At 45.1% G+C, this 19,522-nt stretch overlaps 1 protein-coding gene across 2 annotated transcripts in view; it reads right to left on the bottom strand.

Annotated features, from left to right (window-relative positions):
- MED11 (mediator complex subunit 11) overlaps positions 1–18,659 on the bottom strand; it is a 68,309-nt gene extending 49,650 nt beyond the window's left edge. Inside the window, exon 1 of one of the 2 annotated variants that reach the window (XM_075283690.1) lies at positions 18,580–18,659. The gene's annotated coding sequence lies outside the window, so the exon portion shown is untranslated. The remainder of the gene's footprint in view (positions 1–18,579) is intronic. The other variant, XM_075283691.1, reaches the window with a different exon arrangement.
- Positions 18,660–19,522: the final 863 nt, after the last annotated feature.

Raw genomic sequence — 19,522 nt, 5'->3', positions numbered from 1 at the left:
AAGTGTAAAAATACGCCTGTAAAAAATACGCCTGTAAAAAATACGCCTGTAAAAATACGCCTGTAAAATGTCATTGAAGTCAATGGGATAGCAAAATTTACAAGTGTAATTTTACACTACAAAATAAGCTAGCGTTTACTCAGTGTGAATACACCCTTAGGGTGAATTCACACTGAGTAAACGCTAGCTTATTCTGAACGTAAAACACGTTCAGAATAAGCGGCGTCTAAAGCAGCTCCATTCATTTCTATGGGAGCGGGGATACGAGCGCTCCCCATAGAAATGAATGGGCTGCTTCTTTCACTCCGTGCAGTCCCATTGAAGTGAATGGGGAGTGCCGGCGTGTACGCTCCGGCATGAGCAGAGCTTGCCGTATACGCCAGCACTCCCCATTCACTTCAATGGGACTGCACGGAGTGAAAGAAGCAGCCCATTCATTTCTATGGGGAGCGCTCGTATCCCCGCTCCCATAGAAATGAATGGAGCTGCTTTAGACGCCGCTTATTCTGAACGTGTTTTACGTTCAGAATAAGCTAGCGTTTACTCAGTGTGAATGCACCCTTAGATTGGAAAAGGGCAAATGTTGTCCCCATCTACAAAAAGGGGAAAAGGGACGATCCAGGAAATTACAGGCCGGTAAGTCTGACCTCGATAGCAGGAAAAATCTTTGAGCAAATTGTCAAGGAACATTTACTTCGGTACCTGGATGGGAAGGCATTAATTAACCAGAGCCAGCACGGCTTTATGACCAATAAATCTTGTCAGACTAACCTGATTACCTTCTACAACAAAATCACTGAATGGTTGGACCAAGGGAATGCCGTGGACATAGTATATCTTGACTTCAGTAAGGCATTTAATAAAGTATCACATAACCTTCTTATTGAAAAAATGATTAAGTATGGCTTTGACAAAAAATCAGTTAGGTGGATTCACAACTGGCTTAATGATCGGGCACAACGAGTAATACTAAATGGCTACACATCGAACGGGAAGAAAGTCAAAAGCGGGGTGCCGCAGGGCTCTGTTCTGGGCCCAGTACTTTTTAATCTCTTTATAAATGATCTGGACGATGGAATTATTGGGGAATTCATAAAATTTGCAGATGATACGAAGATAGGAGGAATAGCCAACACTAGAGAGGAGAGAGAGTGTATTCAAAAGGACTTAGACACACTGGAACAATGGGCTTAGGGCGAACAAAATGGTATTTAACAGGGACAAATGCAAAATTCTACATCTGGGTAACAGAAATGTAAAAAACATATATAGTATGGGAGGAATAGAACTAAGTGATAGCATAGGGGAAAAGGACTTGGGCATAATAGTAGATCACAAATTCAACATGAGCCAACAGTGCGGTGCTGCTGCAAAAAAGGCTAATAAAATTCTGGGATGTATTAAGACAAGCATTGAATCTAGATCAAGAGAGGTCATTATTCCGCTGTACTCTTCCCTGGTCAGGCCACACCTGGAATACTGTGTACAGTTCTGGGCGCCTCAATTCAAGAAAGACATCGATATATTGGAGCAAGTCCAGAGAAGAGCAACCAAAATGGTGGAAGGTCTGCAAACCATGTCCTATGAGGAGCGGCTAAAAGAACTGGGATTGTTTAGTTTGCAGAAGAGAAGGCTGAGGGGAGATTTAATAGCAGTCTACAAATATCTGAAAGGTAGTCACAGTGCAGAGGGATCTACCCTATTCTCATTAGCACAAGGAAGTACAAGAAGCAATGGGATGAAACTAAAGGGAAAGAGATACAGATTAGACATTAGGAAAAACTTTCTGACAGTGAGGGTAGTGAGAGAGTGGAATAGGCTGCCACGGGAGGTGGTGGGCGCTCCATCAATGGAACTTCAAGCGGAATCTGGATAAACATATAGCTGGGATGATTTAGGAAAACCTGCACTCGCAGGGGGTTGGACCCGATGGCCCTTGAGGTCCCTTCCAACTCTACCATAAGTAAGTAAGTACATTAGTGCACCAGTCATAAGGGGACCTGACTAGACTAACCAGTAACTGAAAATAGTAGCCTCTCCAAGAGGAGTCAAACACATGCCCACAATGGTAGGACCTGTTAACAAGGCTAATTTCCCAGAACTAACTTAGCACTGACTTCCAAGTAGTGACATTGGCAGCACCATGTTCCAGAAAATTATGCTATTTAAAGGGTGCCTGACGCTCCACCCACTCACCAGAATATCTTGTTCAAGTGAAGCCAGCATCTGGGTCGAATTTGGTGCCAATCCGCGCTGTCCGATGATGATCCTCTGATGATCCCACGTGAATGTAGATGGGCGGATAGCCAATGACGCGCTAGGTTGGCTGACGTCATCGGACGGCGCGGATTGGCGCCAAATTCTTTTCTTCCAGGGATCTTCTGTTCTTCCGAAGTGAAGATGTTCGCGAGCATACTGCACATGCTCGTGTAGTTCTAAGGGATACTTAGAACTACAACAAAAATGTCGCGTGCGCAGTGGCGCTCCGATGGGAGCGCTACTGCACACGCGCGGGATTTGAATGCAACCCGCCGGAAGAACAGAAGATGAAGGCGGAGAAGAGCCAGGACAGGAGCACGTCGCTGGAAGAAGAAAGAAGGGGAAGGCGGGACCGAAGATGACGTCGGATCATGCACGACCGCCCCCCTGTGCATGCAAAGGTATGATTTACATGTATGTTCCTATAGTTTTATTTTAAAATGGGAGTGGGGTTTAAAATATTAGCTTTTAAAAAGCATATGTTATTCACGCTATTCACGCATATGTTACATTTTATTATGCAACAGTGTATGGGCTTTATGTATTAATATCTGCTGCAATTTGTACACATGGGGATGATTCCCTACAGTGTGCTTTTGGCTCATTTTCATTGGCTAGTATTTTGTATTTTTTAAAATGACCAACCTGTACAGAATATACCGAGACCATGAACCTGTAGCATTTCCATTCTAGTCAATTCTGTAGGAGACAGCTAGAATAGAGTTGCTGTAAGGAGGACCTACCTATAGCAACTACAGAATACACCGAGACCATGCAACTCCATTCTAGTCAGCAACTCCATTCTAGTCAGGTCAATAGTGAGACAGCTAGAATGAAGTTGCAGTAAGGAGGACATACCTAAAGCACCTCATCCTTAACCTGTTTCTCCACCGTCACTGACAAAAAAGCTCTCCACCCTAAACTCTAAATCCCACCTCACCTCCTGCACGCTTAACCCAATCCAGTCACATCTCATTCCCAAACTCACTGAAGTCAACACCCCAGCCCTAACCCATCTCTTCAACCTATCTCTAACCAATGGATCCTTCCCTTACGCCTTCAAACGTTCCACTGTCACTACTATACTTAAGAAACCATCCTTCGACCTGTCCACTCCAACCAAATATCATTCCATCTCACTACTCCCATACCCCTCAAAACTGCTTGAGCAACGAGTCCACTCTGAACTATCCTCCTATCTCTTGTCCAACCTGCTCTTTGACAGACTTCAGACCCCGTCACTCCACTGAAACTGCCCTACCCAAAGCCACTAATGACCTTCTAACCGCCAAAGCCAAGCGTCATTACTCTGTCCCTCTCCTTCTTGACCTCACCTCTGCCTTTGACACAGTTGACCACTCCCTCTTGTTAGAAAATCTCTCATCCCTTGGTATCTCAGACCTGGCCCTTTCCTGGATCTTCTCATACCTCTCCGACCGCAAATTCAGCGTCTCCCACTCGCATACCACCTCCTCACCACGCCCTCTCTCTGTAGGTGTCCCCCAAGGCTCCGTCCTAGGACCCCTCCTGTTCTCCATCTAAACCCTCGGCCTGGGTCAACTCAAAGAATCTCATGGTTTTCAACACGATTGCTATGCCGATGACACCCAAATATACCTCTCTGGACCAGACATTACCTCTCTGTTGGCCAGACTGTTTAGCAGCCGTAGCCTCCTTTCTCTCCTCCCGCTTTCTCAAACTCAACATGGAGAAAACGGCGTTCATCATCTTCGCCCCATCCCATACAGTCCCTCTACCTGACTCATCTATCAAAGTTAACAGAATCACACTTACCCCTGTCCCACAGGTCTGATGCCCTGGGATAGGCGTGGACTCCAACCTATCCTTCAAGTCACACGTTCAATACCTCAAAACTTCCTGCCGCCTCCAACTCAAGAACATCTATCGAGTCCATATCCCAGAAATTGCCAAGATGATACTCAATGCCCTCATAATCTCCCGCTTAGATTACTGCAACACTCTTCTCCATGGACTCCCAGCAAACACCCTTGCCCCCTCCAGTACACCTCAAAATGTGCTGCTCGCTTAAAGAGGACCTTTCATGGGTTTGGGCATAGGCAGTTCTATATACTGCAAGAAAGCAGACAGTGCGCTGAATTCAGCGCACTGTCGGCTTTCACGATCTGTGTCCTGGGTGAAGAGCTATCAGATCCAGTACCGTAGCACTTCACAGTCAGAAGGGCGTTCCTGACAGTCTGTCAGGAACGTCCTTCGCAGCAGGGACTATAGCGCTGTACTGTGAGACCGGGGAGGAACGCCTCCTCTCCTCCTGATAGTGCTCGTCTATAGACTAGTACTGTGAGGAGAGAGAGGAGGCATTCCTCACCACTCTCATAGTACAGCGCTATAGGCGCTGCTGTGAAGAAGGCAGTTCCCGACAGACTGTCAGGAACGACCTTCTGACTATGAAGAGCTAAGGTACCGGGACCGATAGCTCTTCACCCGGGGCACAGATCATGAAAGCTGACAGTGCACTGAATTCAGCGCACTGTCGGCTTTCCAGCAGTATATAGAACTGCCTGTGCCCAAACCCATGAAAGGTCCTCTTTAATTATCGTTCTTCATCGGCTGCTTCCCTCTGTCAATCCCTTCACTGGCTACCCGTTGCCCAGCTCAAGTTACTAACGCTAACATACAAAGCCATCCACAACCTGTCCCCTCCATATATCTCTGACCTAATCTCCCTCTACCTGCCCACACGTAATCTCAGATACTCCAAAGACCTCCTACTCTGCTCTCATCCACTAAACACACACAACTGTCTCCATGATTTCTCCCTTGCATCCCCCATACTCGAACTCCTTACCAAGAAACATAAGACAGACCCCCACAATCACAGGTTTCAAGAAGGCCTTGAAGACTCACCTACTCAGGAAGGCCTACAAACCCCAATAACACTACTTCCACCATACCACCACCTGAACGGTCTCCCCCTCACCTTCCGTCTCTATCCCTTTTCCCTCATAGATTGTAAGCCCTTGCGGGCAGGGCCCCCCATCCCACTTTGCCAGTCGATCATTGTTAGTATTATATCTGCTTGTATATTTTTTGTACTGTATGTAAACCCCCAAATGAAAAGCACCATGGAATTAATGGTGCTATATAAATAAACAATAATAATAATAATTACAGAATACATCGAGACCATGAACCTACCTGCAGCAACTCCATTCTAGTCAGGTCAGTAGTGAGACAGCTAGAATGGAGTTGCTGTAAGGATGACCTACCTATATCAACTACGGAATATACCGAGACCATGAACCTACCTGCAGCAACTCCATTCTAGTCAGGTCAGTAGTGAGACAGCTAGAATGGAGTTGCTGTAAGGAGGACCTACATATAGCAACTACAGAATACACCGAGACCATGAACCTACCTGCAGTAACTATATACCAGTGGTAGCAAACCTTTAAGAGACCGAGTGCCCAGACTGCAATCCAACAGCCACTAAATTATCACAAAGTGCCAACACGGCAATTTAGGCTTAATACTCTGCAGATCCACAATTGCAGACAGTTATGGACCCACAAATTACAGTTGTGGGAATGGGGCTTTACTGAGCTTTTAACAATTCAAAACAACTTTGTACTGAAATGTAAAGGTCTCTGCATTTGGTACTTTTGAACAATTAATGTTTATTATTTACAGTCATGGCCAAAAGTTTTGAGAATGATACAAATATTAATTTTTACAAAGTCTACTGCTTCAGTTTTTCTAATGGCAATTTGCATATACTCCAGAATGTTATAAAGAGTAATCAGCTTAACAGCAATTACTTGCAAAGTCAATATTTGTCTAGAAAATGAACTTTATCCCCCAAAACATATTTCAACATCATTGCAGCCCTGCCTTAAAAGGACCAGCTAACATCGTTTCAGTGATTGCTCCATTAACACAGGTGTGGGTGTTGATGAGGACAGGGCTGGAGATCAATCTGTCATTATTAAGTAAGAATGACACCACTGGACACTGTAAAAGGAGGCTGGTGCTTGGCATCATTGTTTCTCTTCTGCTAACCATGGTTATCTCTAAAGAAACACGTGCAGTCATCATTGCACTGCACAAAAATGGCCTAACAGGGAAGAGTATCGCAGCTAGAAAGATTGCACCTCAGTCAACAATCTATCGCATCATCAAGAACTTCAAGGAGAGAGGTTCCATTGTTGGCAAAAAGGCTCCAGGGCGCCAAAGAAAGACAAGCAAGCGCCAGGACCGTCTCTTAAAAGTGTTTCAGCTGCGGGATCGGGGTACCAGCAGCGCAGAGCTTGCTCAGGAATGGCAGCAGGCAGGTGTGAGTGCATATGCACGCACTGTGAGGCGGAGACTCTTGGAGCAAGGCCTGGTCTCAAGCAGGGCAGCAAAGAAGCCACTTCACTCCAGAAAAAACATCAGGGACAGACTGATATTCTGCAAAAGGTACAGGGAGTGGACTGCTGAGGACTGAGGTAAAGTCATTTTCTCTGATGAATCCCCTTTTTGATTGTTTGGGACATCTAGAAAACAGCTTATTCGGAGAAGACGAGGTGAGCGCTACCACCAGTCTTGTCTCATGCCAACTGTAAAGCATCCTGAAACCATTCATGTGTGGGGTTGCTTCTCAGCCAAGGGAATCGGCTCTCTCGCAGTCTTGCCTAAAAACACAGCCATGAGGGAACCACACGGTGGCTTAGTGGTTAGCACTGCAGCCTTGCAGCACTGGAGTCCTGGTGTTCAAATCCTGCCAAGGGCAAAAAAAACATCTGCAAGGAGTTTGTATGTTCTCCCCGTGTTTGCATGGATTTCCATCCCACATTCCAAAGACATACTGACAGTGAAAAATGTACATTGTGAGCTCTATGTGGACTTACAATCTACATAAATAAAATTAAAAAAAAAAAAAAAAAAAAAAAAAAAACACAGCCATGAATAAAGAATGGTACCAGAATGTCCTCCAAGATCAACTTCTCCCAACCATCCAAGAGCAGTTTGGCAATCAACAATGCCTTTTCCAGCATGATGGAGCACCTTGCCATAAAGCAAAGGTGATAAATAAATGGCTCAGGGAACAAAACATAGAGATTTTGGGTCTATGGCCTGGAAATTCCCCAGATCTTAATCCCATTGAGAACTTGTGGTCAATCATCAAGAGACGGGTGGACAAACAAAAACCTAAAAATTCTGACAAAATGCAAGCATTGATTGTGCAAGAATGGACTGCTATCAGTCAGGATTTGGTCCAGAAGTTGATTGAGAGCATGCCAGGGAGAATTGCAGAGGTCCTGAAGAAGAAGGGTCAACAGTGCAAATATTGACTTGCTGCATTAACTCATTCTGTCAATATAAGCTTTTGTTACTCATAATATGATTGCAATTATATTTCTGTATGTGATAAAAACATCTGACAAACACACATAGAAACCAGAGGGCAGCAGATCATGTGAAAATTTAATATTTGTGTCATTCTCAAAACTTTTGGCCATGACTGTACATCATATAGGATCTGTTTTATAGTGACCATGCAACGTAATTATAACCAATAATAAGAATAATAATAATAATACACTCAGTGGCCAAAAGTCATGGGAAGGTACCGGAGGTACCATCAATAGCGGGTTGCTCCTCCACGAGCCCTGATGACTGCAAGACGATGCATGGACTCCACGAGGTGTTGGAAGAGTTTTGGAGGTATATTGATCCAAGCAGTCTGCACTGCAGCCCACAATTGGTCCTGTGTAGTTGGTGCTGGGTTCATGGAGAAGACACTGCTATCCACAGCATCCCATAAATGCACTAGGTTAAGGTCGGCCGAGCGGGCAGGCCAATCCAGGGTCGTGAGGTCAATGGTGTGTTGATTAAGAAAGTCCCCAGACAACAATGAGCAATGACGTGTCGTACTGTCGTGTTGGTACACAGCGTCCCCACCAGGAAACTCCAACATCAGAAAGGGGTGCATATGGTCTGCCATAAGTTACATGTATCGAGCACCATTAATCCATTAATCCCTGTACCCGGACAATGGGGCCCAATTGCGACCATTTGAACACAGTTGTCACAATACTAGTGATACGGGAGCAGGAGTCCAGTAGTCGGTAAGGCTGGGGAGGCCAGAGACAGCACTCGGATAGCCCACAGGAGGCTGAGGTAGTAGTCCAGGTGCAGATACGTAAAGACCAGGTAGAAGTCCAGTAGTATCTCAGGGGGTGTGGTAAAGTTATAGTAAGCTTGCAGCCAGCAGAGGGAAGCTCCAAAGAACAAGAGAAGATCACCAGCAAGTAGATCTCCGGGGTGTCCAACTTGTATTCAGATGCCTGTACACAATACTAACACAGACAGGAAGTGTCAGAGTCATATATATCTATATATATATATATATATATATATATATATATATATATATATATCAGCTGCGTCTGCGGTTTGGCGGTGGTGCTGAACCGCTTATATTTCTTGTCCCCCTATCTGTGCCCCCAGTCTAGTTCATCTGCCTTCAGTTTCTTGTCTCCCCCCATCTCTGCGTCCAGTATGTTGTCCCCCCCATCTCTGCCTCCAGTATGTTGTCCCCCCAATCTCTGTGTCCAGTATGTTGTCCCCCCCATCTCTGCGTCCAGTATGTTGTCCCCCCCATCTCTGCCCCCAGTATCTTGTTCCCCTCCCCCATCTCTGCCCACAGTATCTGGCCGCCCCCCATCTCTGCCCGCAGTATCTGGCCGCCCCCCTATCTCTGCCCCTAGTATCTTGTCCCCCCCCCCATCTCTGCTTCCAGCTTCATGTCCCCTCCATCTCTGCTCCCAGTTTCTTCTCTCCCTATCCCTGACCCCAGCTTCATGTCCCCCCCTTCTCCGGCCCCAGTCCACTTCATCTGCCCCCAGTTTCTTGTCCCCCCCATCTCTGCCCCTCAGTCTCATGTCCCCCCATATCTGCCCCCCACCATCTCTGCCCCCCAGTCTCTTGTCCCCCCATCTGTGGCCCCAGCTTCATGGCCCCCCCCTTCCCTACATCGGCCCCTGTGTAGTACAACTCGCCTTGGCCTGTGTCCTCCGTTGCTGTGTCTGCTCGCTGAGTGCAGACAGTCCTCGTGCTGCTGCCTGTGTCGTGTATGTAGCAGAGCGAGCTCCGGCGTCATAGCAACCAGACACCTCACTGCAACGGAGGAGTGAGGCCATGTTGAGTCGTACTACACGGGGGCCGATGTGGGTGGGTGGGGGGGGGGGACTGAAGCTGGGGACACCGACCTGGGAACACCCCTTCCCCCCAGGGACACCCCCTCCCCCCGCTGCACTGACCTGTATGTGTTGAGTCGGGTACAGCAGCCTCCTCCTTATCCTCTGCGATGTGTGCAGGTGGCCTAGTATAGCTGCGGCTCCGGGACTATGTGGGCTGCCGCCATCTTCCTCACTGTGTCCCTGGTGAATCGACACGCCCACATTCAGCCCCCAACCTATGGTGCCGCAGCCCTGGCTCTATAGCCCGCCCACAGCCTGCCATGCACCAATAGGAGGAGCGTGGACAGAGCAGCGCTGGCAGAATGCCAGCTTCTATAGCCGAGCCCGGAGGGGTCTTTGGAGGGTGACGGTGGCGATTTGGGGTGAGTGACCCACATTTAAAGTAGCCTATTCGACTTTCGTGGGAAATATGTAGGTGTGTGTGAAATTTCACCAAAATTCGTTCAGCCGTTTGGCTGTGATTGAGGAACAAACATCCAAACATACAAACCCACAAACATTCACCTTTATAATAGTAACAGGATAGGAGAATATATATATATATATATATATATATATATATACACACTCACCGGCCACTTTATTAGGTACACCTGTCCAACTGCTCGTTAACACTTAATTTCTAATCAGCCAATCACATGGCGGCAACTCAGTGCATTTAGGCATGGTCAAGACAATCTCCTGCAGTTCAAACCGAGCATCAGTATGGGGAAGAAAGGTGATTTGAGTGCCTTTGAACGTGGCATGGTTGTTGGTGCCAGAAGGGCTGGTCTGAGTATTTCAGAAACTGCTGATCTACTGGGATTTTCACGCACAACCATCTCTAGGGTTTACAGAGAATGGTCCGAAAAAGAAAAAACATCCAGTGAGCGGCAGTTCTGTGGGCGGAAATGCGTTGTTGATGCCAGAGGTCAGAGGAGAATGGCCAGACTGGTTCAAGCTGATAGAAAGGCAACAGTGACTCAAATAGCCACCCGTTACAACCAAGGTAGCCAGAAGAGCATCTCTGAACGCACAGTACGTCGAACTTTGAGGCAGATGGGCTACAGCAGCAGAAGACCACACCGGGTGCCACTCCTTTCAGCTAAGAACAGGAAACTGAGGCTACAATTTGCACAAGCTCATCGAAATTGGACAATTGAAGATTGGAAAAACGTTGCCTGGTCTGATGAGTCTCGATTTCTGCTGCGACATTCGGATGGTAGGGTCAGAATTTGGCGTCAACAACATGAAAGCATGGATCCATCCTGCCTTGTATCAACGGTTCAGGCTGGTGGTGGTGGTGTCATGGTGTGGGGAATATTTTCTTGGCACTCTTTGGGCCCCTTGGTACCAATTGAGCATCGTTGCAACGCCAAAGCCTACCTGAGTATTGTTGCTGACCATGTCCATCCCTTTATGACCACAATGTACCCAACATCTGATGGCTACTTTCAGCAGGATAATGCGCCATGTCATAAAGCTGGAATCATCTCAGACTGGTTTCTTGAACATGACAATGAGTTCACTGTACTCCAATGGCCTCCACAGTCACCAGATCTCAATACAATAGAGCATCTTTGGGATGTGGTGGAACGGGAGATTCGCATCATGGATGTGCAGCCGACAAATCTGCGGCAACTGTGTGATGCCATCATGTCAATATGGACCAAAATCTCTGAGGAATGCTTCCAGCACCTTGTTGAATCTATGCCACGAAGAATTGAGGCAGTTCTGAAGGCAAAAGGGGGTCCAACCCGTTACTAGCATGGTGTACCTAATAAAGTGGCCGGTGAGTGTATATATCCTGTGAGTTTGTGGGTTTGTGACTTTGGATGTTCGGATGTCTGGCGGTCAATCACGCAAAAACCGCTCCACCGATTTGGCTGAAATTTTCACTTTGGACCATAGCAAGCCACAAAATTCATATTACCCTGTACAGCAGAAGTCTGCAACCCCTGGCACACGTGCCAAGAGTGGCACTCCTGCCATATTTCACTGGCACGCCAGAAGCACAGGACCTGCAAGAGTTAAATGAAGTCCGAGTCTCTTCAGTGCTTGGCTATAGCTAAGGCATAAGGACACTCCCCTTTGAGAGGGGTGCAGGAAACCCAGGGGGTGGAGCTTAATTGCTCAAGTCTCTGCCTGCCTGCTATAGTGATAGCTCCTGCCGTCTGCATTCTGCAAACCTTCCCCGAGGAGGACAGGAAGCTGCTAGCAAAGTGAAAGTAAGAAACACACAGCTACCTTCCTTTAGTTCCTATTCTCATTAATGTGAGCCATTTGGGGTTATTAGTTTAGTGTTAGTAACTCCATGTGCCTCACATTAATAGGAATAAACCCCATCATGTCCATCATATTAACCCCTGTGTGCCCCATATAAAGGTTACTAATATGTGAGACATATGGAGATACTAATAAAAGACCTCAATAATGAAGATACTTAATTATTACCTCCAAGTCTCTCACATATCAGTAACTAGAGATGAGCGAGTACTGTTCGGATCAGTACCAGGTACATCCATTCATTTCTATGGAGCATGCTGTTCGGATCGGCTGATCCGAACAGTACTCGCTCATCTCTATCAGTAACTCTTACACAGGGGTTAATGTGAGGGACATGATGGGGTTAATTGCTATTAATAAGAGGCGCATGGAGTTACTAAACTGTCATGCACAGGGCCAGACTTTATGTGGCTTGCTCAAGAGTATCCTGTGCCCAAAACTTACATGTACTGGCGGAAAATAACAAATCATACAATGATTTATATCGAAGTATATTAACCTGAAATACCTCTGTCCCAAAGACACTATGTACAGTTTCTCAGAACACCGTATAGCAGCTGAAATACAAATTACGTTCAACAGAAAAGTCTCACATGTTCTCAGAATTACAGCAACAACAAGATACAAAGTTACATTTTATACCCCATACTTTATACACACTACTAAAACCTTACCCGCGCCTGTATTTACCCACTTCTACAATCACCGCAGACGAAGTCACGGGTACCAGCTAATATATATATATATATATATATATATATATATATATATATATATATACGCAGTCCAATCAGGGTTAATTCAGGGCGGGTTCTAATCAGTACAAACAGATGATGAGCCTCACGCATAGGAGACAACTATTGAACAAGCCGAACAGCTCAGCAAGCAAGGAGACACAGGGCAAGACACCAGGACACAGGTTCAAATCCTGTGTCACGGCCCAGACCATGACGGAGCCACCTCCAGCCTGGACATGTCCCTGTTGGCATGCAGGATCCATGGCTTCATGGGGCATACGCCACACGCCCATCGGCTCTGTACAACTGGAACCATGATTCAGCAGACCATGCCACATGCTGCCACTGTTACGTGGTCCAATGACGATGGTTGCAGGCCCATGCCAGTCTTCAAGCTCTGTGTTGCGGCATCAGCAAAGAAACACGGGTCAACTGGTGAAGCCTATGCGGTGCAAGTTCTTGGGAGTACAGTCCTGGTGGAAATGGGGTCCTGGCGCCCCACATTCTAATAAGCAGCAATTTGACACACAGACTCTGCAGAGGTAATGTGACTTCCGATTTTCAAACACTATTAGTCGACTAGTATGCTGGTTTATGCGGCTGCCAACGTTGTCTCTGCGATATTGCAGGTCCACCCGAGGCACTGTTGACCTGGGAAATCCAAATTCCCGGGTAATCTCCAAAATGCTATGCGTCTTGCACTGATTATCATCCCACGTTCAAAGTCACTTAACTCGTGATGTGCTGCCATGTTCATGAGACACCTGTCTGCATCAGACTGCTCAGATATTATGGCAACAATAGCGCCATAGACCGCCATAGACTGTTTGAGCATCATATCCAACACAATCGGCACTGGGACATGCCTTCCTGTGACTTTTGGCCACATCTGCTATAAAACAGATACTGTGTGATATAAATAGTGAAGGGGCCCCCACCCAGTTTTATATGCTCCACAGTAGCCACCCCACACACACAGTATTATATGCTCCACAGTACACATCCCCACAGACAGTATTATATAATTCACAGTAGCCTCCCTCCCCACACAGTATTAAATGCCACACACCTATGAAGAGCTGCCCAGTGTACTCCTTCTGACTGTACAATTACGCGATTGCGCCTGCGTCGCCGCAGAGGTCACACTCTGCAGTCAGCAACTACGGTATACACTGACAGTTTTTAGCTGTATGTGCATTTGCACATATAGCTGAAATAAGCAACGGTTCACTAACGGGAAGTCCTTTACCATATCCCCAGTTAGTGAGTGATCCCAGCGATGGCGTGTGTGCAAACAGAGAGGACTCTCCATCATGGCTATATACTGATAAATTAGGCGCACAACAATACATCAGAATTTAGATCTATGTCAGTTACGAATTTCCATATATTTCAATTATTACTTACAACAAGAAAGTGGCGCAAGTCATAGTAAACACATCAGGCCAAGGCGACAAAGTTCGGACCATATCTGCATATTGCTCCAGAACTGGTCAGGTGCAAATTATATCTACACATGGCACTCATAAATATATATATATATATATATATATATATATATATACACACACACACACACACAGTGAAGACCAAAAGTTTGGACACACCTTCTTATTCAAAGAGATTTTTGTATTTTCATGACTATGAAAATTGTAGATTCACACTGAAGGCATCAAAACTATGAATTAACACAAGTGGAATTATATACTTAACAAAAAAGTGTGAAACAACTGAAAATATGTCTTATATTCCAGGTTCTTCAAAGTAGCCACCTTTTGCTTTGATTACTGCTTTGCACACTCTTGGCATTCTCTTGATGAGCTTCAAGAGGTAGTCACCGGAAATGGTCTTCCAACAGTCTTGAAGGAGTTCCAAGAGATGTTTAGCACTTGTTGGCCCTTTTACCTTCACTCTGCAGTCCAGCTCACCCCAAACCATCTCGATTAGGTTCAGGTCTGGTGACTGTGGAGGCCAGGTCATCTGGCGTAGCACCCCATCACTTTCCTTCTTGGTCAAATAGCCCTTACACAGCCTGGAGGTGTGTTTGGGGTCATTGTCCTGTTGCAAGATAAATGATGGTCCAACTAAAGCAAACCGGATGGAATAGCATGTCGCTGCAAGATGCTGTGGTAGCCATGCTGGTTCAGTATTTTGAATAAATCCCCAACAGTGTCACAAGCAAAGCACCCCCACACCATCACACCTCCTCCTCCATACTTCACTTCTGCTCGTTGTCTGTCCTTAGCAGTGGTTTTCTAGCAGCCATTTTACCATGAAGGCCTGCTGCACAAAGTCTCCTCTTAACAGTTGTTGTAGAGATATGTCTGCTGCTAGAACTCTGTGTGGCATTGACCTGGTCTCTAATCTGAGCTGCTGTTAACCTGCGATTTCTGAGGCTAGTGACTCGGATGAACTTATCCTCCGCAGCAGAGGTGACTCTTGGTCTTCCTTTCCTGGGGCGGTCCTCATTTAAGCCAGTTTCTTTGTAGTGCTTGATTGTTTTTACAACTGCACTTGGGGACACTTTCAAAGTTTTCCCAATTTTTCAGACTGACTGACCTTACAGTAATGATGGCCATTCGTTTTTCTTTACTTAGCTGCTTTTTTCTTGCCATAATACAAATTCTAACAGTCTATTCAGTAGGACTATCAGCTGTGTATCCACCTGACTTCTGCACAACACAACTGATGGTCCCAACCCCATTAATAAGGCAGGAAATCCCACTTATTAAAGGGGTTGTCCCATCACAAGGATACTATCTATACTGCTAGTTTATGTGGATTTAAGACTTTTCCTAAATACATTGCTTTATCAAAATTACTTTGTTTGGCCGCTATCTTAATTTATTCACTTCATTGTTTACACTCTGTTTCTATGGCCCTTGAGATTATCTGCTCATTTGTCAAGTGATGTAGCTGCCTGCTCTCTAGGGGGGAGGGAGGGGCTGGGGGCAGCTCTGAGCTGTTTTTGTCTGATAAGTAGCAGAGCTTCTCAGATTGGGGAGGTGACAGCTCCAGGATTTCTGAGCTTTTATCAGTGGGTTTAATTGAATTTGGCTGATAAGAGCTGAAATAGGCTGTATGTAAAGCAAAATACAACAACGGGTTGGGGAAATGGATCACAGCCCACTTACTTGACCTTATGTATATAAAATCCAAAAATGATGGTGTAAAAATAAATCCTTAGGATGGAGGATGCTCGGATATCGTGCCCATCGGCTTGGGACGTGTTCACAAGATACAAAAAAGAAAAATCCAGCTCCGCTCCAGAGATCCTTAAAGAGGACCTTTCATCAGATTGGGCACAGGCAGTTCCATATACTGCTGGAAAGCTGACAGTGCGCTGAATTCAGCGCACTATCGGCTTTCCCGATCTGTGCCCCGGGTAAAGCGCTATCGGTCCCGGTACCGTAGCGCTTTACAGTCAGAAGGGTGTTCCTGACACTCTGTCAGCTTTCCAGCAGTATATAGAACTGCCTGTGCCCAATCTGATGAAAGGTCCTCTTTAAAACTTAAAGTTTATTTGCACTAATTAAAATCCAAGACGCATTACAAACATTGCTGTTATCACGATACTTCCATTCTTACTGGGAAAAGCAACCAGCTGACGCGTTTCGAGTATAATGAGTCCTCTTAGTCGTAGCCTGGCTCTATTCCCACAAGACCTGCTATTAATACACTCAAACATAATTGCAAGCAATTGTTGTACTCAGAAAAAACACCAACCAAGGTAAAAATATATTAACCCTTGAATTGACCTGCATCCGCTATTTACATAACGAAACTCAATTAAAGCCCATTAAAAACAAACCATAAGAATAGGAAATAGCAAGAAAACAGTATAAAGAATAAAGAGAATATATCTTAAATATTATTCTGTATTATTTGCATACTAGGCTTGAAAAAGCGTTTGGTTTAACGTGAAACGGCTGTTGCCATTTTTCTGCCAATAATGCTATCACTCCCTCCCTGAGGAATTGTTTTATATATACCCCATAAAGGACTTGTTTTTATTAAAGAAGAAAATGCCGTCTACTGATTGGAGAGTGCCCACCCACATTTTTCTACTTATTTTTTTTCTACACATTTTTGCTGCTTTTCTGGTGGATGCAGGCAAATTCAAGGGTTAATATATTTTTACCTTGGTTGGTGTTTTTCTGAGTACAACAGATGCTTGCAATTATGTTTGAGTGTATTAATAGCAGGTCTTGTGGGAATAGAGCCAGGCTGCGACTAAGAGGACTCATTATCCTCGAAACGCGTCAGCTGGTCGCTTTTCCCAGTAAGAATGGAACTATCGTAATAACAGCAATGTTCGTAATGCGTCTTGGATCTTAATAAGTGCAAATACACGTTAAGTTTTAAGGATCTCTGGAGCGGAGCTGGATTTTTCTTCGTTGTATCTTGTATGTAATGCAAACTGACTCAAATCCAGCTCTGCTACATCAGCTTCACACTGTGGTAATTCATTTACAACCAATCCCATGCAAGTGAAACCCCACCCACCAATGTGCCGAGAAAAGCAGGAAGTGAATAGAGCACAACAGCCTGCAGGTTGGTGAACAAGCGTAATGAGAATACCCGTTTAATCCTGACAGGGCACACCTGTGAAGTGAAGAACATTTCCGGTGACTACATCTTGAAGCTCATCAAGAGAATGCCAAGAGTGTGCAAAGCAGTAATCAAAAGAAAAGGTGGCTACTTTGAATAACCTAGAATATAAGACATATTTTCAGTTGTTTCACACTTTTTTTATTAAGTATATAATCCCACATGTGTTAATTTGTAGTTTTGATGCCTTCAGTGTGAATCTACAATTTTCATAGTCATAAAAATACAGAAAACTCCTTGAATGAGAAGGTGTGTCCAAACTTTTGGTCTGTACTGTATATCTATCAATCTATCTATCTATCTATCTATCTTGCACGGGTATATTACATTTTATGTTTCTGTAGTGGCCCCATAAGAATTGCCCAGTTTTGCACTGGTGTATTTTGTATGTGTTTTGTGTGTATGTCCATAAGCGTCATAAGGAAAATGTTTGTTTTTGTACTGTGTAGCCAGTGGTTATGAAATATAAAAAAACAAAAAACTTGCAAGTCTTCAGTAGGTGATACCTTTTTTAATGGCTAACTCATAATGATGACAGAATATGACGTTTCGAAGCTTTCTATGAGCTTCTTCTTCAGATATATCTAAGCGTCATGTCATTATGTGTATCTCATTTTGGATGTCAGTGAAAAACCTGTGATCAGTTGTTAAGGATACCTGGAGTAAAGCTGTATCTAACCCTTTCCCATGTAGTACTGTGTTTAGACGCAAGTATGTAATACTTGTTGGTGTGGTACTGTGTGCAGATGCGTGTATCTAATCCTCCCCCGTGTGGTATTGTATGAAGAGGTGCGTATCTAATCCTCCAGCAAGTGAAACTGTGTGCAGACGTGCGTATCTAATCCTACGGCATGTGGTACTGCGTGCAGACCTGCTTCTCTAATCCTCTGTTGTGTGGAACTGTGTGCAGATGCATATTTATACATATACATATATATATATATATATATATATATATATGTGTCTAGGAATGTGTGTTTCCTCTATTCCTATTGATAATCATACATAATAAACACACACATTATGTAGTGTGTGTGTGTGTGTGTGTGTGTGTGTGTGTGTGTGTGTGTGTGTGTGTGTGTGTGTGTTGTTCCTCTTGGCCAGTTATGTATCCTGCCTATAGAAACTCCCCTCTAATCGGTCCTGTAGTGAGGTGACTAGATTAGAATTTCTGGTGGCAGCTCCTATAAGCAACTCCATTCTAGTCACCTCAGTAAAGAAATGTTTACATGTCTAAATGTCTCAGTAAAGAAATGTCTCCCTTCAGTAGCTCCAATCTAGTCACCTCAGTAATGAATTGTCTAGAATGGAGTTGCACCTGGTAGGTACTCCCTCCAGCAACTCCATTCTAGACCGTTCACTCCATTCTAGTCACCATCATAAACTGCATGCACCACGGAACAGCAAAGAATATTAAATGAACCATGATCGCACAGCATTACCTATATTGCTACTATACAGCTACAGAAAATTCCATGACTTACCAAAGGGTATAGATACTAAATTGTCGTGACTAGAGTGGAGTTGCTCCTGGTAGGTATGATGTCACCGGAAGGGGCGTGGCCTCTCAGAGGAGGGCGGAGTTTCGGCCATCTCTGCTCTGTGCTGTATAGAGGAAGCCGGAGAACAGAAAGCAGAGAGGATTGTCTTGTGGTAATGGAGGATGGAAGGGGAGAAAGAGGTTTGTTTTACATGAGACGGCATGTTGGATGTGGCTGAGAAGAGAGAGTGATGTAGTTACATGGGACTACATGTTGGTTGAGGGAAGTGAGTGATGTAGTTACATGGGACTGCATTTTGGATGAGGCTGAGGGGAGAGAGTGATGTAGTTACATAGGACTACATGTTGGTTGAGGGAAGTGAGTGATGTAGTTACATGGGACTGCATTTTGGATGAGGCTGAGGGGAGAGAGTGATGTAGTTACATGAGACTGCATTTTGGATGAGGCTGAGGGGAGAGAGTGATGTAGTTACATGAGACTGCATGTTGGATGAGGCTGAGGGGAGAGAGTGATGTAGTTACATGGGACTGCACATTGGATGAGGCTGAGGTAAGGAGGGATGTAGTTACATAGGACTACATGTTGGATGAGGTTGAGGGAAGCGAGTGATGTAGTTACATGGGACTGCATGTTGGATGAGGCTGAGGGGAGAGAGTGATGTAGTTACATGGGACTTCACGTTGGATGAGGCTGAGGAGAGAGAGTGATGTAGTTACATGGGACTTCACGTTGGATGAGGCTGAGGAGAGAGAGTGATGTAGTTACATGGGACTTCACTTTGGATGAGGCTGAGGAGAGAGAGTAATGTAGTTACATGGGACTGCACATTGGATGAGGCTGAGGGGAGAGAGTGATGTAGTTACATGGGACTGCATGTGGGATGAGGCTGAGGAGAGAGAGTGATGCAGTTATATGGGACTGCACG

The sequence above is a fragment of the Leptodactylus fuscus genome, chromosome 1 (assembly GCF_031893055.1).
Source record: "Leptodactylus fuscus isolate aLepFus1 chromosome 1, aLepFus1.hap2, whole genome shotgun sequence".
In the NCBI taxonomy this organism is placed as follows: domain Eukaryota; kingdom Metazoa; phylum Chordata; class Amphibia; order Anura; family Leptodactylidae; genus Leptodactylus; species Leptodactylus fuscus.
This window is presented reverse-complemented; position numbering and strand designations above follow the sequence as displayed.